Source organism: Hyperolius riggenbachi, chromosome 4 (genome assembly GCF_040937935.1).
Source record: "Hyperolius riggenbachi isolate aHypRig1 chromosome 4, aHypRig1.pri, whole genome shotgun sequence".
Lineage (NCBI taxonomy): Eukaryota > Metazoa > Chordata > Amphibia > Anura > Hyperoliidae > Hyperolius > Hyperolius riggenbachi.
In genome coordinates, this window is record NC_090649.1 from 93,570,605 (window position 1) to 93,595,728 (window position 25,124).

The window sequence follows — 25,124 nt, forward strand, 5'->3', positions numbered from 1 at the left end:
GGCCGATCTTGAATAGGACCCTCCATTCTATAGGTAGCCAGTGAAGGGAGTGCAGGACTGGCGTTTTATATGGCAGTGACGGGTGTGGTTGGTTAGCAGTCTGGCAGCAGTATTCTGTATCAGCTGTAGGCGGTACAAGACCTTTTTTGGAAGGCCAGTGTAGAGAGCATTGCAGTAGTCCAGTCGGGATGTGATGAAGGCATGGACTAAGGTTGGCAGATCTTCTGGGGGGATGAAGTGCTTGATTTTTGCAATGTTCTTCAGGTGAAAATAGGATGATTTCACTACAGCAGAGATTTGAGTTCTGAAGTTTAACTCTCCATCAATTAGAACTCCCAGGCTACGCACATGATCAGAGCTGCGTAGATCCGTGCCTCCTATTCCCAGTGGTGAAGACTGCAAGTTAAGTTGTTTTGTTATCATGCTCTGCCCTCCAATCAGAAGGACTTCAGTTTTGTCTGCATTTAGTTTCAGCCAGTTGTCATTCATCCATTGCTGTAGTTCACGTAAGCAGGCGTTTATAGTTAGAGTTGGGTCTGTCACACCAGGCTTGAAGGAAAGATATAGTTGGTGTGTACATAAAGGCCCTTATTCAATTCATTTTTTCTCCTAAAGGTGGCCACACACCATACAATTTTTTTAAATATCTGTTCAATGTATGCATTGCAATCAATTTTTCTGACTGATTGTAACATTTCAAAAATATGACCAATGTACCACACACCTATGTTAAATTTTTCCCCAATTATGATAAAAATAATTGGAAACTCTGACAAAATTGCTAGGGTGTGTATATTAATACATTGACAATCCAACACACACCATACAATCTTTAGAAAGTTTGAAGAAAATATCTGGCATTCTGGATCGATTAAAATTGAAGAAAACAGGGAAATGAAAAAAAAGCTTTCGATTGTTTTCGGGAGATCGGATCGTTTTTATCGAATTGCCGTAAAATCCGATCATTTTATTGTATCGTGTGTGGCCACCTTAAGTTTTCTAGTAGGTAATATCTTCACACGTCATCAACATAATGCCTATTCAGCCACCAGCAAGCCAAAATTATGACAGTACTTTTCCCCTACTGTTTGGTATTTTTTTCAATTGCAGAGTGCTGATAAGTCATTTAGAACAGAAGATGAAAAATTATCTCCTATGAGAAAATTTGGGAGAAAAGGGGAACTGATTAACCACTTGAGGTCCGTAGGCTTACACACCCCTAGTGACCAGGCTATTTTTTTTTTCAATTTAGGCCACTGCAGCTTTAAGGCCTCACTGCAGGGCCGTACAACTCAGCACACATATCCCCCCCTCCCCCTTCTGCCCACCAACAGCTTTCTGCTGGTGGGCTCTGATGCACCTGGAATGTTTGTTTATTTTTTTATAAATATTTAAATTGTTTTTCTTTTTAGCTAAATATAGCTATTTGTTTTTCTTTTATTTCTTTCCCCAGCCCTCCCTCCCCCCGCCAGCCAATTAATGTGATCACCGATCACTCTCCTGCCTCCCAGGGGACAGCCATGTGTTCAGTGCTGCCTTAGATCGCAGCACTGTACAGAGTGATCGCCGCTGGGAGACTGATTGCGGAGTGGAGCTCCGTCATTCAAGTGGAGATGCGCGTGCATCAGCGTGAGCTATCTCCTGCAAAACCCCACCCCAGGACTTGACGCCAAATGGCATTAGGTGGTCCTGGGGCTGCCGCCTGGTTCATGCCCGTCGGCGTGATGCGGTAGTTAGGTAGCTAAGGACCCAAATTTTGTAATTTAAGCACCAGTACCCACAGATCTTCACATTACAAATGTGTCTTTAGATCATCAAGTGTCACCAGTTCTGTTACTTTTCTCTATAATAATGCCTGGTAAAGTACAGTCGGCTCTACCTTCATTCTCTTACGTCCTTGCAGAGATGCACACAGAGGCGTAACTATAAATGGGGTCCCCAAGAAAAACTTTGATTTTGTCCCTAATGTTCACACCCTTTCCCTTACTTCGTTCTCGTGACACTCACAGCCTTGGAGCCTATCTTGCAAGGGTTAAAGAGAGTGGGGCCATCATAATCCTTACTTCCATAACAAGTGTAGCCACACCTGATGAAGGGTCAGAGTTCCCGTAACATGTAGTGTGTGCAGTTGCTCGAATAAAGAAGTCAAACGCAAGTTTGGAGCCTGTGGAGTGCCTTCTTCTACAAAGTGTAGCCACAAAAAACCCTGATCTGAGGCATGGACCCCTTTATCAGAGGGAGTGACGTAGTAGTTGGGTCCCCCTTACAGCTCTGGCCCCCCCTGAGTTACGCCCCAGGATGCACATGAAAGCAAGCAATGCAATGACTATATACCCACCACAGTAACCTCAGTGGATCACACCGAAGGCTTCCAGCTGATCATCGCTGGCTTTGTAGGCCCAAAAGCAAGTTGCTGCTGTCAAATACAGTTTCATGGGCCCAAAATAGCTTCAACAAAGCAATACAAAATGATGAATAGAAGATGATATCTGATTTGTTGGTATTCTTCATTGCATGACTGTTCTTCACAGGGCTGAGAATTACTGCACATAAAACTTTCATTAGAAATACTAATCATGTTAGAAAAACTCCAAAGACCCAGATTCCATTCCAAATGAGGCCCCCTGAAGCCTACAGCTCCCTATGTAGTTCTTTCTGTACACTGGATCTTTTCATTCTGTCTCCATTTTTCCACCAAGGTAGGAAATACTATAACATAACCAGTGTGTTTTTAATTTCTTATTTGTTCCTATTGCCTAAAGGACAACTGAAGTGAGATGTACTGTATATTCCTGCGTATAAGACTACTTTTTAACCCTTGAAAATCTTCTGAAAAGTTGGAGGTCGTCTTATACGCCGGGTGTCATTGATGCCGGGTGATACGCCCTATTCTGTTACCGCCTCTCAGATCTCCCTGCTGAGGGAGCACAATCTATTCTTCCATACCGCTCTGATAAACAGGTAGACAAGGAGAGTTGACCAGTCTACTTAAGGAGAGTTGACCAATGCAACAAGTCAATTGCCTATATACTGGGTAACACATACAGTACAGCACCAGTATCTGTTCATACACAGCACCAGTACATGATTTTTTTATTTTAATTTGGTGTGCGTTGGAAGAGGGATAGTCTTATACAGCGAGTATATCCCAAACTCTATATTTTACCTGGAAAAGTTGGGGGGTTGTCTTATACGCCCAGTCGTCTTATACCCCGGAATATACGGTATATGGAGGCTGCCATATTCATCTCTTTTTAATCATTATTATTGTTATTACTATTTATTGGATTTATATAGCGCCAACATATTACGCAGCACTGTACAATACATAGGATTACAGAAAATGATAACAGGGGTGACCAACAGCACAATACAGGTAATAGACAGTAGATACAATAATACAGGTAATAAAAAATCAATAAGATACACAACAATCATTACCAGTTGCCTGGCTATCCTGCTGATCCTCTGCCTCTAATACTTTTAGCCACAGTCCCTGAATAAGCATGAGCAGATCAGAGGTTTCTGACATTATTGTCAGATCTCACAAAATTAGCTGCATGCTTCTTTCTGGTGTGATTCAGACACTACTGCTGCTAAGCAGGGCTGCCAGGCAACTTGTATTGTTTGAAAATAAATAAATATGGCTACCTCCATATTCTTCTCACTACAATTGTCTTTTCATTAAATAAGTTTCCTTCCAAGGTATCAAAACCCACAACCACCCAGACAGTACACAAAAAGGAACCTAAAAGCCCTCCAGTGCAGCCAGAGAGGAACTTTGTGTTCTCAGAGTTATTGAACAGAAGATGAGCTCTGTGTTCTCAGACTTACTGAACAGAATATATTGCCTAAGAGCAGACATCGGCTAGCTTTGTTAAAGGGACCCTGAGCAGGTGATAAAAACAGGATTTACACTTGCCTCAGGCTTCCTCCAGCCCACCGGCTTTGTCCTGGCTCCTTCCCTGGTCCCGGTCTCGGTCTATGTCATGGCACGAGAGTCCTGCGCATGTGTGGTTCTCTGCAATTGAACCGCGCATGCACAGGACTCACGCCGGCCGGCATAATGGTGCAATCCATGGAAGCGGTAAGCAGACCTGACGACTTCAGGCTCAAGTTGTTCTGTAACCGGAGCCGGTACTGGGACCAGGGAAGGAGCCAGGAAGACGCCGGGGGACCTCGCGACCTACAGTGGGCTGAAGGAAGCCCCAAGTAAGCGTAAATTCTGTTTTTATCACCTGCTCAGGGTCCCTTTAAGATGGCCATACATCTAGCAATGTTGCTGTTTTATTGAATCCGAGGAAAATTGGTGCAGCAACATGTCTACCTGATCGATGATCAGTCGGACATGCTGGAAAATCTTAGTTGCAAGTGCTTGATCTGGTGCGTAGCAGTAATAGCTTTCGAGAGAAAGTTTGTCAGCTCTGGCTGCTTGTGACACTGTGACTTAAATATGTAATGACGTATTCGATTATGAAATATGGTGAATACGCCACAGTGGCAGCTGCTGTTGGAATGACTGTTACTGCTGCTGGCATTGTGGCGCCTGCAAATGAGTAGCTGCTACTGCTGCTGGCATTGTGGCGCCTGCAAATGAGTAGGCATGGTCGGAATAGCCAATTTCCGATTCCGTGGTAATTCCGCATACCGCCACTACCGAAATTCCGCTACAGTTACATTCCGAGGGAATTCCTGAGCCATTCCGCGGAATTCCGAGATACACGGAATTCCGTCAGAAAATTTTAAAATCTCTCCCTCTCCATCCTTCCATCCATCCTCTTATATCATCCAGTAGGGAATTGCAGATTTTCAAAACAGCTTATATACCATAGCTGGGATTTGAACCCAGGATGCAGTGTGTGGTAGCTAGTAGGTATCTGTCTTAACCTCTAGACCATGAACCACACTACATGGTAAAGTTGTCCTAGCATAAACCATACTACCATTATGATCAATTCAATAGAAAAAGTAGCATGATTAAGGATTGGTACTTTTTGAAAAGCATGCTTATATACCATAGCATATCTATTGAATTGATCATAATGGTAGTATGGTTTATGCTAGGATAGCTTTACCATGTAGTGTGGTTCATGGTCTAGAGGTTAAGACAGATACCTACTACACACTGCATCCTGGGTTCTAATCCCAGCTATGGTATATAAGCTGTTTTGAAAATCTGCAATTCCCTACTGGATGATATAAGAGGATGGATGGATGAGGAGAGGAGAGAGAGAGAGAATTTTGATGTGATTCCGGAAAATTCCGTCGGAATTATAAAATTTCCGCGGAATTCCGTTTGAGATATATAGAAATTCCGTTCCGACTAACAAAATCGGAATTATTAATTCCGACCGGAATCACGGAATTAATAATTCTGCGGAATTTTCCGACCATGCCTACAAATGAGTAGCTGTTACTGCTGCTGGGATTGTGGCGCCTGCAAATGAGTAGCTGCTACTGCTGCTGGCATTGTGACGGCTGCAAATCAGTGGCTGCTAATGCTGCTGGCATTGTGGCGCCTGCTGCTGGCATAGTGACAACTGCAAATGAGTAGCTGCTGGCATAGTGGCTGTTACTGCTGCTGGCATTGTGGCGGCTGCAAAGGAGTGGCTGCTACTGCTGCTGGTGGTGGTGGCTGTAATGTCTAGCCTGCAGTTCAACATCTGTAGAACTGCTATCAAGCACTTATAACTGCTATCAAGCACTTCTTAGGGTGCACTAGTGCGGTGGGGAATCGCAGCGGATTCCCCACAGACAATTCACATGCAGGAGCGTAATCGCATGCGGTTGTATGCGAATTTTACCGCGAATTCGCATACGATTTCGCATAGATGATGCTGTGTGCGAATTTAACCATGTCAGTGCCTGTGTGCTTTTTCATTGATTCCATGCAAAATCGTATGCGAATTCGCATGAAAATTCGCATAAAAAAAGCCATGCGAATTCCCTATTAAATACAATGTATGCGAATCGCATGCGGTGTGTGCGGTGTCCGAATTCGGATGACTCTGCTGTGCAGATTTATCCTGCACAAGAAAACGCTCAGTTTTCCTGACAAGTGGACACAGGCTCATTAACTTTTATTGGTTATGCGAATTTGCATTAGTGGAAACGTACCCTAAATCTGTTCCAGTTTTTTCTTAAAGCGGACCCAAACCAAACATTTTTTTAAAATTTTTTTTAATTAAAAATATTTAGTTGCACCACTCTGACACATACAAAGATAAATAAACACTCCTTCAAACCTATGATCATTTCAGTGCATGCTTTTCCCCCTTCTCTTTTCATAACTAGGGTTATACTGGGGGCAGCCATTAGCAATTCCTCCATTGCCGGACACCACCTACTTCACCAGTTTGCCGGATTTTGTCCCGGCAATTTGAAAGGAAGGGAGGGGTTCCTCCAATAAATGTAAAATATTTTATATTTGTCATCTTGCAGCTGAAAAAAGGCTGCTATTTATTATTATAATTTAGAAAATAGATTTTATTTCTGAAATCTTGTATTTTTTTATTTGGGTCCACTTTAACTGTAGTGCAGCTCTAGAAATTCACGCTAAACTGCCGCTATTACTAGGATTTAGGAAAGGTTCTTATTATCATGCAGAACTGTTCTCCCTGCTGGTTAACAGATTAACATGACTATTTAAATAAGATTATTTTTTTTAGCAGCAATCTTGTAAATTGAGACAAAAAGGTACCATTTGGAAGCTCTGCTTCCTGCATTGCCAGATGATATATTCAGATTTGTGTCTGGAATTGGGCTTCAGTATGTCATATGCCCGGTGTCCTTCCAAGAAGAATCTTTTTATAAGAATGGTAGATCCTTCTACTGTACTTATGCTGTAATATATACAGCCTTTCAGATAGTTGTCTCTAGAGAGTGTATGTTGTATTCTGCAAGTAAATGTTTGCCTACAGCAGCACCTTGTGGTGAACAAAGAGTAGAATGGAACAAATGAGATGACTTTCTTACAGTACAGTATATCTCCATAACAGGTATACTGTATGGTGATGTTCACAGTGGGACGTTGCAGAGAATTGCATCGGACAGTAAGATCGCATTGCATTGATATTGCAAAGGTACTGAACACCTGTTGGCATAACGCGGCTATGTGGTATGAGACAATGCAAGCATTTACAGTTGCAGTTAAAGAGGAACTGTAGTGAAAATAACATAATAAATAAAATTGCTTATTTTTTACAATATTCCTTTATAAATTATTTAGTCAGTGTTTGCCCATTGTAAAATCTTAAGAGATGGCCCGAACGGTTCGCACACAAATTTATTTGCGCAACCTTCGGTGGTTCACGTTTGCGGTGAACCGCGAACTATATGCGAGTTTAACCCGCCCCCTATACTACATTATTAGGGTCAACTTTGACCCTCTACATCACAGTCAACACAGGGTAGCCAATCAGGCTACATTCCCTCCTGGAGCACCCCCCCCCCCCCCTAAAAGGCAGGCAGCATCAGCCTTTTCACTCACTCGTGTGGCTGCAGTAATTAGAGAAGGGAGAGAACCTGCTGACATAGGGAAAGCTTAGTTGGGCTCTTGTGTTAAGCTTGTTAGCTTGCTCCTTGCTGATACTTATTGCTAAAAGGCACTCCTCAACAGCTCTTTTGAGAGCTAGGGCCATATCCTATTCAAGGTGATAAGTAGCTTGCAGATGCGAGCTACTTATCACCTTGCCATCACGCGAGGATTACCGGCAAATCCTATTGCCCATATCCTTCGCGCGATGGCCGACCGTTAGGGAGCATTACTCAGGCGAAAGCCTGAGCGATGCTCCCTTTTACCGAGTGATGGGGAGTGAGGTTTACGCTGTGGTGCTGTCCATCAGCACCACGGCCTCACTCCCCACACATGCGCACTCGCCCGCCTAACATCCGCCGCCATCTTCCGCCACTGCATCTGGGGGTCTCCTTTAATAAGGAGACCCCCAGAGCTCCCCGTCGGGTCGCCGCACAGTTTAGAAGCCCCTGCGCAGCTCTGCAAAGGTTCCCCATCATACGTACCGCCGTCGATCACCCGCCGCCTCTCGCCGCAAAATCCGTCGTATAATTACAGTGTATCTAACACTGTAATTACTGTGCGCATAGAAGGAGCCCGGGCAAAGCATCTTTGAATCTGCAGCCGGGCTCCCCATTGGTCCGCTGTCTGAACCAATAAAATGGCTCAGACAGCGGACCAATGGGGAGCCCGGCTGCATATGCACAAGTGTCCCACAGACACTTGTGCTGCATATACAGCCCTGTCAGTCAGTCACAGCTGCTGGCCTTTGGCCCCTTGGTAATTCCTACTGTGCCACTGCCAGGCCCAGCACATTCAGTGACTACCTGTGTGTGTGACAGCTGCACATTTGTAATACCAATCCCTGCATACCTGTTCAGTAGTGCACCTACCTACGTGACCGCAAGCAGTGTTATATTATATACCAGTCACTCGCTGCACCTGTTCACGGTACCTGTGTGTGTGACACTGCACATTTGTAATACCAATCACTGTATACCTACCTGTTTAGTGCACCTACATATGTGAGCACACACAGTGTTATATACCACCAGTCACTGCACCTGTTCACGGTACCTGTGTGTGTGTGTGTGTGTGTGTGTGTGTGTGTGTGTGTGTGTGTGTGTGTGTGTGTGTGTGTGTGTGTGTGTGTGTGTCTGCCTGCACCTGTGTCTGCACGCTGTTTTATATACCAGTCTGTGCATACCTGTTAACTGCACTTGTGTAACCGCAGATTGTTGTACCAGCAGTCACTGCAACCTGTTTACTGCACCTCTGTAACTGCACATTGTTGTACCAGCAGTCACTGCAACCTTTTCACTGCACCTGTGTAACCGTACATTGTATTAGTCAAGTCAGTGCATGCCTTTCACTTCATCCCCCCCCCAATGTGGACAAAACAAGAGGCAGAGCCAGAGGCAGGCCACCTGGCAGGTCGGTTCGAGGTCGTGATTTTGTGTGGCCCTCGACCAAAGTACAGTGTTCATATCTTCCTCCTCCTGCTCTGATTCTGGCACCCCACTTAACACTTAGTCGGCAGCCATCACCAAAGTGCCATCATCCCAGGGCTCAGCGGTGTGGACATTTTTGTGTGTGTCTGCCTCAGATGAGAGCAATGCCATCTGTACTCTCTGCCACCGAAAATTGAGCCGTGGAAATACCAAGACCTGCGTAGGGACAACTACCCAGGGGCGTAGTAATAGGGGTTGCAGAGGTAGCGACCGCATCGGGGCCCTTGGGCCAGAGGGGCCCCGAAGGGCCCTCCCTCAACTGCAGTATTAGCTCTCTATTGGTCCTGTGCTTATAATAATCACTTATATAGATACTTTAAATAGTAGTGATCATTAACAAACTGTTCCCTATTCCCTTCTTGCACCTCTGACACTGTAGGTGCCATTGGCAGGTTTTAGTGTGCCGCATCAATTATTAAGTATAGAGTGCTTGGGGGGCCCCATTGTAAAAATTGCATCGGGGCCCACAGCTCCTTAGCTACGCCACTACAACTACCTTACGAAGGCACATGATTACAAAACACAAACTGCAATGGGATGACCACCTGAGGAAAAGCAGCACACAAAAGCAAAGCCACACACCGCAGTGGAAGATACCAGGCCGCAATTATTTCTCAAAAAAGGCAATGCCTAAACTGTACCGTGATGTTGAAAGGCAAGTGGTGACATCTCTGGCACACAGCGTTGGGTCAAGGGTCCATCTGACCACGGATGCCTGGTCTGCAAAGCACGGTCAGGCCTACCCAAAAACTAAGTCAGTCCCCACACCCAGCATCTCTGCCTGCACGCTGTGTGACTGCCTGCCCCAAGACTAAGTCACTCCCCACACAGCATCTCTGCCTGCAGGCCGCTTGACTGCCTTCTCCGCCACCACCAACAGGACTCCAGGCGGATTCCTGAATTTTTAAGGCCGCTATAATAATTTTTCTGGTGCGTGTACATGCCTGCCTTATTTTTCTGGCTGCACTGCAGCTGCAGCAACAAAACAAAAGGCATGTACATGTGTCAATTCCCCTTCGTGATCGTTACCTTGCCACGGTGAAGCAATGACCGCCGGCTTTATGAGTGTCTGGGGGATGGCACACCAAAGATAATAAGGTCGTTGCTTCATTGTGGACAGACCAAATTTGATCAGCTGGACAGTCACTGTTGTTCTGTCATTGAGCTACCTCAGCCCGGCGACCATATGGGCTTGAAAACCGCCATGGCCTGCACTCTCGCCATGGTGCGCATCAGTCCAGCACCGCCGTCACTACACAAACAGCTGTGTGCGGTGCGTTACACCGTGAGTTTGGTCTAATTACACTCCCTGATTGATGTATGCACATGCAAGATGTTTTAAAGCACTTTACACCTCCAATTTAGCATGCAATGTGATTTCTGCCCTTAAAACGCTGCTTTGCGTCTAATCCGGATTTTTCCCAGGGACTTTTGGCGTGTATCCCACTCCGCCATGCCCCCCTCCAGGTGTTAGACCCCTTGAAACCTCTTTTCCATCACTTTTGTGGCCAGCATAAATGTTTCTAGTATTCAAAGTCCGCCTCCTCATTGAAGTCGATTGCAGTTCGCGAAAGTTTGCGTGAACTGAACTTTTGCGGAAGTTCGCGTTCAAGGTTCGCGAACCGAAAATCGGAGGTGCGAGCCATCTCTAAAAATCTTTCCTCAAGGTGTGTACATTGACGAGCGGATCAGTCAAAACTAGCCTTATCAGCCGGCCGACAGACTGTACACACGCGGAAACTGTCGTCAGAACGTCTGCCCGGCGGGCGGGTCTGATTGATAACTGGTAGCTTGTGTCAGTCCGACGTGTGTACGCACCTTAACATTCTGGAATTTATCACTGGTGGTGACATCCTAAGTTCTGCCAGGTGATCTGTATAGAATGTTCGTTACTGAAAGGTTTATACAAAGGTCATCCAGAAAGTAAATATTGTTTTCATTTAATCAGTTAAGAAAACATTTATTTTATTTAGGTACACTGGGCTTGATGCACTAACTTGCGGTAATATTGCCGTCCACAGATATTGTGCGGCAATCTTACCCTCACTACCGGCACTGTGTACCGAGAGTTATACCATTACACAGACATCTACAGAACTCGACTAGCGTGACCGTTGCTATGCTAATGCACATTACTAGCGAGCGTTACCATTAGTAGCGCTTGTTACCATAGCAATGGTTGTGCTAGTCGAGTACCACGGGTCGCGCTAATGGCATAACTTGCAGCAGTACACAGTGCAGTACCATCAAAATTATTCTGAGTTTCTTGCTTGCATGTGGCTTACTGGCATTTTTTTTAATAAGGTGTGAAAATATCCCTTAGGACAGGGGTCAGGAACCTTTTTGTCTGAGAGCCATAAACACATATTTTAAAATTTAATTCTGTGAGAGCCATACAGTATGTTTCTAACTGGGACAGTAGGGCTCACGTCCCTGTTGCCATGGTGATGTGTATACAATTGATCCGCCGGGCAGCAGAAGTGTCAGACACGTCTTTAGCTTCTCTTGGGTTTTAGCAACATCAGCAATTTCCCTGAGAGCCAAAGAGGAGAAATACTGACTAACAGCTTGTACAAATTATCTAGCTGACTTAGGGGTTGATTCACTTTGTAGGATGAGATCCCCGCACTTTGGCCCAATAGGCTGCCTGTCAAGTGACAGGCAGCCTATTGGGCCAATCAAAGTGCAGGGATCTCGTCCTACAAAGTCACTGGACCTGACAGGGTCCAGAGTGGGACAATTGGAGCAACCGGTCATTTTGGGGTAGCATAAATTAGTAGTGCATGCTACAGCAGTAGCGTGCCTACTTCAAAATTTTTACTTGTGCTGCCACACTAAGCTGTGTTGCTTGAGCAGTGTAGCTTAGTGAATCAACCCCTAACTGTGAGCCAGATATAGCCATCAAAAGAGCCACATCTGGCTCCCGAGCCATATGTTCCCTACCCCTGTCCTAGGAGAAAGCATACCGTGGCTTGCAAAAGTATTCGGCCCCTTTGAAGTTTTCCACATTTTGTCACATTACTACTACAAACATGAATCAATTTTATTGGAATTTCACATGAAAGACCAATACAAAGTGGTGTACACGTGAGAAGTGGAACAAAAACATACATTATTCCAAACATTTTTTACAAATCAATAACTGCAAAGTGGAGTGTGCGTAATTATTCAGCCCCCTTTGGTCTGAGTGCAGTCAGTTGCCCATAGACATTGCCTGATGAGTGCTAATGACTACATAGAGTGCACCTATGTGTAATCTAATGTCAGTACAAATACAGCTGCTCTGTGACGGCCTCAGAGGTTGTCTAAGAGAATCTTAGGAGCAACAACACCATGAAGTCCAAAGAACACACCAGACAGGTCAGGGATAAAGTTATTGAGAAATTTAAAGCAGGCTTAGGCTACAAAAAGATTTTCCAAAGCCTTGAACATCCCACGGAGCACTGTTCAAGCGATTATTCAGAAATGGAAGGAGTATGGCACAACTGTAAACCTACCAAGACAAGGCCGTCCACCTAAACTCACAGGCCGAACAAGGAGAGCACTAATCAGAAATGCAGTCAAGAGGCCCATGGTGACTCTGGACGAGCTGCAGAGATCTATAGCTCAGGTGGGGGAATCTCACCATAGGACAACTATTAGTCGTGCACTGTACAAAGTTGGCCTTTATGGAAGAGTGGCAAGAAGAAAGCAATTGTGAACAGAAAAGCATAGGAAATCCTGTTTGCAGTTTGCCACAAGCCATGTAGGGGACACAGCAAACATGTGGAAAAAGGTGCTCTGGTCAGATGAGACCAAAATGGAACTTTTTGGCCAAAATGCAAAATGCTGTGTGGTGGTAAACTAACACTGCACATCACTCAGAACGCACCATCACCAATGTCAAATATGGTGGTGGCAGCATCATGCTCTGGGGGTGCTTCTCTTCAGCAGCGACAAGGAAGCTGGTCAGAGTTGATGGGAAGTTGTGTGGAGCCAAATACAGGGCAATCTTGGAAGAAAACCTCATGTAGTCTGCAAAAGACTTGAGACTGGGGCGGAGGTTCACCTTCCAGCAGGTCAACGACCCTAAACATAAAGCCAGGGCAACAATGGAATGGTTTAAAACAAAACATATCCATGTGTTAGAATGGCCCAGTCAAAGTCCACATCTAAATCCAATCGAGAATCTGTGGCAAGATCTGAAAACTGCTGTTCACAAACGGTGTCCATCTAATCTGACTGAGCTGGAGCTGTTTTGCAAAGAAGAATGGGCAAGAAGAATGGGCAAGGATTTCAGTCTCTAGATGTGCAAAGCTGGTAGAGACATACCCTAAAAGACTGGCAGCTGTAATTGCAGAAAGAGGTGGTTCTACAAAGTATTGACTCAGGGGGCCGAATAATTACGCACACCCCACTTTACAGTTATTTATTTGTAAAAAAAAATTGGAATCCTGTATGATTTTCGTTCCACTTCTCACGTGTACACCACTTGTTGGTCCACCTTTAGCTCTGATCACTGCCTATATACCGTTGCTGAGGAATGTTGGCCGATGCTGACATAATGGCAGCTCTACGTTGGGTCACATTGGATGGTGTCCCTTCCAAGCTTTGAAGTGATTTTTCAACTTTGCCCCTTAGATGCTCAATAGGATTAAGGTCAGGGGACTGAGCTGGCCATGGAAACAGGTTAAACTGTGATTGATGTTCTCAAACCAATTTCAGACCAATCAAGAATAGTGGTAAGGGCCCACAACAGGTGTCTGGTCCTATTTGTCTGTATTACCAAAGGCACTCTTGATGGTCTCCTGCTGCTAAACCCCATCCTTTGCAAAGTCCAGCTTGTTGTGTGGCGGGATATGCTCTGTGATGCACTTGCATTGAATCAGCTGTAATTTGCTGTATTGTTGCCCTTCTGTTGCTGCGGACTAGGCATGCTACTCTCCTTTCACCTCTCTCATTCACCAGCCTTTTTTGACCAGAATAGTCCTTATCACTTGAAGTTTTTTATTTCTCAACTGCCACGCTATAAACACCCGAGATACTGTTGGGTGAGAAACCCCTAAAAGAGTAGTTTCAGACATGCTAGCACCAGCTCTTCTTGCACCGAAAAACGTCCCTCATTCCAAGTCATTTAAATCTTTCGTCTTACCTATTTTGACATTAACTTCCATGATAACTTCGTTGTCCGAAGCTGGTTCTGCCATGCACTTAAAGTAAGCAAAACAACTGGAATAACAAATATATCAAACAAAAAAGCGTTTAATTACCACTGGGGGACTAGCCATAGGTCCTCCACCTTGTCTGTCTCTGCTGCTCTCCCAGCTGGTTCCATCTGCTATCACACTGAATGGGACAGCACCCACAAATATACCTGTTTTTTTCCGGGATCGTCCCAAGTTGGAAGATGTGATTCTGAGTCCTGCACAGCCGATACACCCCCCTCCCCCTGTGCTGGCGTGCTACCCTGTTCTGTGCTTCCCTGCCTGGTATAAATGCAGGGTATAGTGAAGCTGTAAGCTGTGCTGCTCTCACCACTCCGCTGGAGTGCAATGATGTGCACATATCCTGTCGGCTCACCTTTCCTCCTACTGCCAGCTTTTCTGTGTCACTTAATAACATGCAACATGAAGAGAGTTGGGAACTTGAATGAGCAGTGAGGGTGAAAGGAAGGATGCACAGCACTGGACTCTCCTGGAGAGGTGAGAGCAGCGTAGCATCCAACTGAGCTATACAGTGCATTTATACTAAGCAGGGGGAGCACAGAACTGGGGGGCCCTTTTGCCACCAGGACAGCTATAAAGGGTAGGAGGGGGGCTTAGCTTTAGACTACCAGTCAATCTGTGATGGGTAGGGAGGTGGGTTTAGCCCTAAACCACCAGTGAAGCTATATTTGGGGATGAGGCACTAAACATCACCAGGGAAGCAATAATGGGAAGGGGGGAGGGCTTAGCCCTATACCACCAGGGAAGCTGAGGGGGGGGGGGGGGCAATAAACACCAACAGGGAAGCTATAATGTGGAGGGAAGGGGGAACCACTAGACACCAGAGAACTGTACTGGGGGGGCGCAATTTTGCACATGCAAAATTAGGGTGTGACGAAATCTGTGGCAGGGGCAAGGCTTAGTGTTTCTTTTTGCTGGCTCCAAAGGTTTGGAGGTATGCTCACAAATTCTTGCAGCAGAGTGTGCATCATCACACTGCTATAGCTGCATATCAGTGCTGTGCGCCAGGCTGTGCCATACCTAGTGTGAATAGTCCCTTTAGTTTGCTAAGTGTTATTATGAACATGTCCTGTTTGATTGGGTCATAGCCCTTTAAAGAGGAACTTCAGCCTAAACAAACATACTGTCATTAAGTTACATTAGTTATGTTAATTAAAATAGATGGGTAATATATTCTCTTAAGGTGCGTACACACGCACTACTATAAGAAACGACGGGTCCGTCAGACCCTCCCGCTGGGCAGGCGACCGACTGTACACACGCTCTACTGTCGCTGGAACGCCTGCCCAGCGGGAGGGTCTGACGGACCCATCGTTCCTTATAGTAGTGCATGTGTACGCACCTTTACCCACCCTGTTTTAAAAGAACAGGCAAATGTTTGTGATTTCATGAGGGCAGCCATCTTTTTAGTTGAAAGGAGGTGACAGGGAGAATGAGACAGTTCCAGCTGTCCTGTGTCCTGATCAACCTTCCCAGTTGCACGGCAACAAGAACATCAACATCAGAAATCCCAACATGCTCTGCACAGTATCAGGGGAAAAATGCCCTGGCAGTTTTCTTTGATGGGGTGGACCTTAGCTTCTGTGCAGCCAAAAATGAGGCTTGGATATGAAAAATAAAGTTCAGATGCTGTGAAACCGTTAAAGAAACACCAAGCCTTTTCAGTGCTGCCGAGTAGATTTTTAGTCTGGAGGTTCACTTTAAAGGGGAACTGAAGAGAGAGAGATATATGGAGGCTGTCATGTTTATTTCCTTTTAGACAATACCAGTTGCCTGGCAGCCCTGCTGATCATCTGCCTCTAATACTATTAGCCATAGCCCCTGAACAAGCATGCAGCAGATCAGGTGTTTCAGTGGTTCAGACTTATAAGTCTGATCTGACAAGACTAGCTGCATGCTTGTTTCTGGTTTTAATCAGATACTACTGCAGAGAAATAGACCAGCAGGGCTGCCAGGCAACTGGTATTGATTAAAAGGAAAAAAAACATGACAGCCTTCATATCCCTCTCTCTTCAGTTCCCCTTTAACAACTTCCTCAGTCCAGTTTATTTAAGGCTCCTAGGGGAATAAGCACAGTTTGAAGCATATCACATTCTGACTAGAGCGTGTGTAATAAACATGCTTAAAGTTTCTAAAAATACTCATCTGCCTTAAGTGAATCACAGTGTGACCGGATAACGGTGGAGGAACGGTTTAGAAATCCAGTGACAAAGCAGGAAGGCTTTCTCTGCCCCGTCAGCTACTTTAATTAGAACACTGAAGACTTGAATGCAGTCTGGAGCAGTGGTGAACTCACGGGTGTCCTTAGCTGCTGGGATCTGACTCATGCTTCCTGTAGGTTGAGTAAGAATAAGAAAAAATAGTCTTTGAATCCTAATCTGAAACTAAACTTTCGTTGAGCAATAAGTAATCCCTACAGTTCAGCTCTACACATTGGTTTTGTACATATGAAACAGTAGCCACTCCAACACAAGCCAAGCAAAGACTGGCAGATTGAAAATGTCAGAACTGATACCAATTAATCATTTGGTGCAGATGTGGAATACAAGTAAGTATTGTTTCTGCTCTGTGCAGATCATTACTCATGCAGGAAGAGGAAATTACCTGAGCTGCCTGCAAACCGAGTACAGATTTCATGCTTGCAATCTGGGCTTTCAGTCTGGGTTTACTTACAATTAATGACATAAAAGACTTGTGCAGTATTAAGAGCAAATGTTTAGCAAAATCAGAATTGTACTTCAAAGAGGAAATGCAGTTGCATTTAGTGAAGTCAGTGTAGTAAATTATTCAGGATACCCACTTTATTTTAATTATCCTGGTTTTAGCATCAGGAACACTTCCTATATCTATAAATTGCTTTTCATAGCCCCGCCCTACCAGTAATGTCACAGCCTAGGCTGATTAGCTGTGCAGATTTCTCCTCCCACAGTATTCTGGGAACAATGAGTACAGTATACAAAAATTCTGCAGAGCTGCATCTGAGATCACCCGTGTTAAATTTTAAGAATTTAAATCAGGGACAGGAAAGGGTGAGGAAAGATCTTAAAATGTGCAAACACTCACTAAATTGATCATACAGTTACTAGTTAACAAGGCCCAGCTAAGAAAACGAGCGCTAGATCTGCAGGCATCACTGCCGCACACGCCCACGTCTGCTCCACCCAGGGGGGGGGGTCCAAGCTGGATCAAGTAGCACCTATCACTGCTGCTCCCTGACCCCCCTGAAGCCCTAATGGCTTACTTTCACTTTCAGGGGTCACAGCGCTACATACAGGGCTCTGTGCTCTCATACGAGATCCAAGATTCTCAATAATGTTTAATTTGAAAGTCTATCTTCACAGTCCAGAGCACATTGTGTGTCAGCCGATCGACCATCCAATTCGATTATTATAATCAAATTGGATTAAAGAGAGTCTGAAGCGAGAATAAATCTCGCTTCAGACCTCATAGCTAAACCGCCGCTATCCCGCGGCTTAACGGGGGTCCCTGATCCCCCAAATCCCCTCCTTTCAGCGGGGGAGCGCTTCCTGGTTGGGGCAGGGCTAACCGCCGCAGCCCTGCCCCACGCGCGTCTGTCAGCGCGTATCTCCGCCTCTCCCCTGCCCCTCTCAGTCTTCCTTCACTGAGAGGGGCGGGGGAGAGGCGGCGATGCGCCGCTGATAGACGCGACTGGAGGCTGGGCTGCAGCCGTTAGCCCTGCCTCCAGGAGCGACCAAGTCTGCGACCAAGTGTCGCAGTGGGGGGTTTGGGGGTGAAGAGACCCCCGTTTAGCGGCGCTATTGCGGTGGATTAGCAGGGGCACACGTGCCCCTGCTAACTATGAGCTCTGAAGCAAGATTTATTCTCGCTTCAGAGTCTCTTTAAAGTCGGTGCTGCCAAGTGCATGCCTGACCAAAATTGGTTGCTTATGCTGCATAAACACTTGAGATAAAAGTCTTTGGAAAAGGCAAGATCACAGACCAATTTTACCCCATTCCATGTAGTATGAGAGCCATACTCTACACAGTCTATTCTATGGAGCTGCACTCCCCATCAGATAAAATCTTTGCAAGATGCTGCACACAAAGATGCCCGTACACACTCAAAAGATCATTATCTGCAAAAGATCTCTTCCTGCAAAATGCATTCATAGGCTATGAGATCTGCAGATCATCATACACACCTTGTTTAACAGGCAATCATCTGCAGATCAGATCCACCAGGATGGATTTTCAGATCTGCAGATGATTGCGAGATATGCAGATGAAGTCTGTTAAACAAGGTGTGTATGAGGATCTGCAGATATCATAGACTATGAATGCATTTTGCAGGAATGGATCTTTTGCAGGAAGAGATCTTTTGCAGATAATGATCTTTTGAGTGTGTGCAGCATCTGTGTGTGCAGCATCTTGCAAAGATTTTAGCTGATGGGGAGTTCAGCTCCATAGAAAAGACTGTGAAGGTCTGGCTCTCATACTACATGGAATGGGGTAAAATTGGTCTTTGATCTTGCCTTTTCCAAAGACTTTTATCTCAAGTGTGTATGCAGCATTAGTCGATAGCACATGCTGCAAGATGTCAGGCCAAAGTTGGTTGGTCGGATGTGTGGCAGGAACGGTGTCCAATTTCCCAACAATCGATGCAACCATCCGCCGCCTCGCGGCTGTGCCAAAGTGTATAAATTACCAGTCTGTGGCCCACTAGATGTATGGCTACTATTAATTTATCAATATAGTGGACTTTCAAACTTTGTGCTCATTTTATAGCAATCAACATAACAATACGTTAATCAGAACTTCCCATAATGTTATGAAGTCTGAAATACTTCCTTCCTTTTTCCTTCCCTGGATTTTTGCTGGATGTTGCATGACAAATGCCTAACCATCAGAAGAGGAAGTGAGAGACTCCTTAACAACGGACACAGCTAGCAAACATCATAACAGCAATACTAACCATTCCTGCTGAATAGGCATATTAGGGCTGTCCAAGTCCTATTTAGGAACACTTCTGGATGTTCCTGACTGTGAGCTTTTGTCACAGAGACAGAAATGTAATTAACCCTCCTGGCGGTTTGCTAAAAAATCGCCAGGGGGCAGCAAATCTTTTTTTTTAAATTTTTTTTTTTTTCATGTAGCGAGACAAAGTCAGCGGCATCCCCCCAGCCCCTCCGATCGCCGCCGGCGATCGGCGATCAAGAGATCCCGTTGGCGACGGGGCGGGATGACGTCACCGACGTCGTGACGTCAAAGGGGATTCCTATCCACCCCATAGAGCTGCCTGGCACTGATTGGCCAGGCAGCGCACGGGGTCTGGGGGGGGGCGGCTGCGGCGCGGCGGATCGGCGGGTAGCGGCGGCGATCGGGCACTGCACGCAGCTAGCAAAGTGCTAGCTGCGTGCAGCAAAAAAAAAATTATGCAAATCGGCCCAGCGGGGCCTGAGCGGTGCCTTCCGGCGGCATAGCCCGAGCTCAGCTCGGGCTTACCGCCAGGAAGGTTAAAAAAGGGGTAAGGACAGGAATAGAGGAAGGCAGACATGGTGACATCAGACAGGAAGAAAAATCTGGCAGAGGCTGCCACATATCCGTGTTCTATCTAGACAACCCTAATAAAAAGAACAGCAGAAGGGTCAGACTTTAGATGAGTTCGTAGAAAGGCGGATAACCTTATTGCAAAAATCCACAAAAAGACATAGACATCCACAGGATCTAATAAAAAGGTTGTAGGATATTTCTAGTTACCGTAGTGGTTAACAAGGATTAGTTGACTCCTCAGAAGTAACTGAAGGGCCCATATGCAATTCACTTTTTCTCCTGAGTTTTCTCCTAGGAGATAATTTTTCATCTTTGATTTAGGATAAACTTTTAGCACTTTGTAATGGAAAAAGTATCAAAAAGTAGATACAAAGCCGGGTTGCTCGTAAACTACGCCAGCACGAATCTACGCGTCGTAGTACGCAACTACGCATCGTAGTTCATACGCGAAGTTTAAGAACTACACGTATGCATTTCTGCGTAGTCGTAGTCCCGCTATGCGAAGCTTCGCCCGCTACGCGTAGTTGACGTATGTATTGCTAAGTCAACTACGCGTGCGGTAACTGCATCTATATGGATCATTGCGCATGCGCAGAAATATTATTGCCCTTTTATACGCATACAATTCCGCATTGGAAGGTGGAATGTACGCTTATATTAGTTTATTTATGCACATAGGTAGCAGATTATTGCGGAAATTTTTCCGCATAAGGGCATAAGCGGTCGCATCAACTACGCTTCGCACTACGCGAAGCTTGCGTATTTTAACGCGTAGTCTATGTAATGCAAACGTAGCGAAGTTTCTGATTTCATAGCCATAGATTGTGAAGCGTATTTGCGTAATAATACGCGTAGTTCCAGCGTAGCGAAGTTGGCTGACTACGACCATCCCTGATACAAAGTACTATTAAAATTATTTTGAGTATTTGTTTGCTTGCTGGTGGTTTAACCCCCCTGGCGGTATGATTATTACGATTTTAGGATATTTTTAAAAGGTTTCAGACCCTAAAATCAGGAAAAAAATCATGCTGCGAGAACGCCAGCAACAGCCTCTGCTCTGACTCACCTCCCTGGGCTCCAACGTTGCAATTTTACCTTTGTCCTCTGGGTGGCACTGTAAAACTTTGGTGAGATTATTGACAGCGATCTCACCAGAGCTAGGGCTCGTTTCCACTGTTGCGGTGCGGAATCGCCTGGATTCCACCGTGGACGAAATCGCATGCGGATGCGTTTCCGCATGCTGTTTTCCCCGCGATTTCGCATACGATTTTGCATGGCTAAGAAGTAGGCGAATTTAACCATGTCACTACCTGTGTAAATTTCCATAACATTACATGCGAAATCGCACACGAAAACCGCATGACAAAGCCGCATGCGATTTCCCTATTAAAAGCATTGCGGGCGATTTGTCCGCATTCCAGCCGCACGCGAAATCTGCAGATTTCCCCCGCACAACAAAACGCACCCGCACGACGCACAAGTGGAAACAATCCCATCCACTTGTATTGCCTATGCGAATCCGCATGCGGTGCCCGCACGCGGATTCGCTATAGTGGAAACGAGCCCTAATTCAGAGCCTCAGAGGACAGAAAGGAGAACGGCTACTGACATCTGGATCCCCCAGGAGGTGAGTAAAAGCTATCGCTGCGCGCTATACTCTGCATAGAGCTCCCGGCGGCTAGCCCAAGAATAGCTTGGGACTACGGCCAGGGAGGTTAAAAGGTATTTTATTTACAAGTTTTGAAAATATCACCTAGGAGAAAACTCAGGTGAAAAAGTTAGGGCCCGTTTCCACTATCGCATTTCTGCCGCGATTCCGCAGAGTTTCCCCGCACATGAATCGCACGGGGAAACTCTGCCATAGGGGATAACGGCGCCGCGGCCGAATCGCTTGCGGGAGCGATTCGGCCGAAACCCCCCGCAGAATTTGCGGCGGAGGCTGCGAATCCCATAGCCGTGCATGGCACGGCTCATGGGATTCGCCTGCGATCCCGCTCAGTGCCGGCGTGCGTCTGCGAGTCGCACGCCGCACTACTGGAAACGAGCCCTAAATTGCATATGTGCCATGGGCTTCTAATATATCACTAATCATAGCTCCCAACTGTCCCTTTTTCAGAGGAACAGTCCCTCTTTTGGAACCAAATCCCTCTGTCCCTCTTTATCCCTCATTTGTCCCTCTTTCAGAACTCATGTACAGATCTATGTAAATATTTGTATTTTTATACTTATAAATGTGTTTAACCAGTTCGGCCTATCTGGACGAGCTTCCTCGTCCAAATAGGCACTGCTGCTGCCGATCTAACTTCCCCGCAGAAATACCGACGCTTTCTCTCCAGAGAGCACGGTATTTCTGCCCCCAGGATACTTCTCCCCAGCATTTTAGTTCCTGGATGCGAGATCGTTCGCATCCAGGACTTTTTTCACTGTGGCCATCTTGTGGCCAAATAGTAAACTGCACCCACATACATTTTTAATTAAAAAAAAAATATTATTTTACATTTAAAATTAGCAGTTTCCCTCCCACACCAAAAGTTACCCACATACACTTTTTTTAATTAAAAAATAAAAAATACAATTAAAAAAAACAAAAACAACATAAATAGTTACCCAAGGGTCTGAACTTTTTAAATATGCATGTCAAGAGAATATGTTATTATATTATTTAAAATTATAAGCTTATAAATAGTGATGGACGCAAATTGAAAAAATGCACCTTTATTTCTAAATGAAATATCGGCACCATAAATTGTGATAGGGACATCGGTTAAACGGTGTAATAACCGGGACAGATGGGCAAATAAAATACATGAGTTTTAATTACGGTAGCGTATATTAATTTCAAACTATAATGGCCAAAAACTGAGAAATAATGAATTTTTTTCATTTCTTTCTTAATCTTCCTGTTAAAATAGATTTAGAAAAAAATAATTCTTAGCAAAATGTACTACCCAAAGAAAGCCTAATTAGTGGCGGGAAAAACAAGATATAGATCAATTCATTGTGATAAGTAGCAATAAAGTTATAGGCGAATGAATAGGAGGTGAACGTTGCTCGGATGCATAAGATTTTCGGACTGTGGTGCTGAACCGGTTAATATACTCTAAATGTTATTATTTATTTAATTTAAATTGATATATTTCTTATTTTTAAATGTTAAAATTAAGAACGATTGATGATAAAGAGGACCAGTATGGTTTGAGTTTTAAAAGTTTGTCCTTTTGCTTCTGAGTTCTTTCTGTTATCAGTAACTAGGGTGTGTGGTGGGGGCGTGACTAGGGGTGTGGCAGAGGTGTGTCTTAAAGAGACTGTAACAAAAATGTCATCCTTTTTTCTACTATCCTACAAGTTCCTAAACCTATTGTAATGTGCTCTGGCTTACTGCAGCACTTTCTATGATCACCGTCTCTGTAAAAAATCAACTTATCTTTCCTCTGTCGGATTTGTCACCCTGTGTCTGGAAAGTTGCCAACTCTTCAGTGTTGTTGATCTATTATGCACGCCCCCTCCCCCTCCACGCCCCTCTATGCACACTTCCGTGTGTGTTATTTACATTAGGCAGCCTCTCTGCTCTCTTATCAGTGAGAGAAGAGAGCTGCCTTTTACAAGCTGGATAAATCATCCTCTGAGCTGGCTGGGTTATCACATACTGAGGAATTACAGACACAGAGCTGTCTGCAGGAAGAAACAATCAGCCTGTTACTCTTCAGTGGATGAGAGCTGCAGGGGAAATAGGTAAACACACAAATGATCTCTTGAGATTCAAAAGGAAGGCTGTATACAGCCTGCTTGTGTATGGATGTATTTTCTATGTGTGGACATACTGTACATCAACCTACTTCCTGTTTTGGTACATCAACCTACTTCCTGTTTTTTATAAACAAACTTTTTAAAATGTTTTTGACTACTTTTAATGCGGCGGGAAGCGGCGAAATTGTGACAGAGGGGAATAGGAGATGTCCCCTAACACCAGAGCCGGCCTTTGGGGGGGGCAAGTGGGGCAATCGCCCCAGGCCCCGCGTCTGAAGAAGGCCCCGCACCCAGCAGACCTATTCCCTGCTCTAATGTACTCATGTGCGCACCGCAGTTACGTCCTGAGCGGCCGCATAGGCTAATCTCTAGGCTCCTTCTCCTTCCCTTCCCTTGCTCCACTCCAGTCAGTCACTAATCCCTGCTCCTCCCTCCAGCCAATAGAAATGAGTGAGGCAGCCGTGCCCGACCCGCCCCCACAACAAGTTTGTGGCAGCTGCAGCCCGCGTTCTGGGAAAGAAGAAGAACATGTCCCCAGTAGTGATGGGAATTCCGGCTCTTCTCAGAGAATCGGCTCCCATTAAAGAGCCGGCTCTTACGGCTCTGAATCGGCTTCATTAAATATCACTGGACACCACTCAGAATCGGATTTAAAGCCCCGCCCCCGTCTCCATGCCAACTCCAGACTACTCTGACTGAGGCAATCCCTCCTGCTACTGCTCTGCTCCGCCCCAAACACTTCTACAAGCTGCAAGAGGAGGACTACATCTCCCAGAATGCCTCAGCGCCCTTTATTACGGAGCAAATCAGAGCTAAAAGGGGCGGCTGAGGCATCGGCTCTTCTCAGAGTGAGCATCGGCTCCTCTGATTCACTTCAAAGAGCCGGCTCTTAGAGCCGGCTCGTTCGCGAACGACCCATCACTAGTCCCCAGACTCCCCACAGCTCACATGGCAGACAGGGGCAACTCTATCAGCAGCACACAAGGAAAACAGTGATAGCTGGGTCACAGCACAATTCCCTGCATCCAGCCCCGTACTGCACAGGCTGTGAGTCAGATCTCCTACGGACCTGTAATTAGTGTAACCCTTTCAGCTCTGAAGGGCAGCCAGAGGTAATTAAGTGCACCAGATAAGGAAACACTCAGCAAACTAAAAATCAGTGAGCTGCACAACACTGCTGCTGCTGCTGCTACATGATGCCTATCAGATCTTATTTATAATAGACTTATTTCCGGTATATGTTTATGATAGACATTTCCATGAGTTCCCTGAAATATACCCTTACCCTTTGCAATGCCTGGTGTGTAATGTATAGAGGTTTGCTTTATGTACAGCTGGTATAGTTTTAAAGTGTGCGTGACATGAATGGTACACAAGCTTTTATACTATGATTAATTTCTATTGACCTGATCTTCCTCCAGCCCCCAGTATGCTGTGGGCTCCCTCAGGGCTCGTTTCCACTATCGCGAATCTGCATGCGTCCAACGCATGCAGATCCGCACATGTAATACAAGTGGATGGGCCTGTTTCCACTGTAGCGTTGTTGAGGTGCGTTTTTTTTCAGCGTGAAAAAAACGCACAAAAGAGCCAACGATTTCGCCTGCGTCGGGAATCCGTGCGAATCGCCGCTAATGTATTT

At 45.4% G+C, this 25,124-nt stretch overlaps 1 protein-coding gene across 11 annotated transcripts in view; it reads left to right on the forward strand.

Moving 5' to 3' along the window:
- LOC137571346 (uncharacterized) overlaps positions 1-25,124 on the forward strand; it is a 94,462-nt gene that overhangs the window by 26,562 nt on the left and 42,776 nt on the right. Inside the window, exon 1 of one of the 11 annotated variants that reach the window (XR_011031340.1) lies at positions 24,159-24,597. The exons of the other annotated variants lie outside the window; for them this stretch is intronic. The gene's annotated coding sequence lies outside the window, so the exon portion shown is untranslated. Of the gene's footprint in view, positions 1-24,158; positions 24,598-25,124 lie in introns of those variants that run through there. 11 annotated transcript variants of the gene reach the window in all.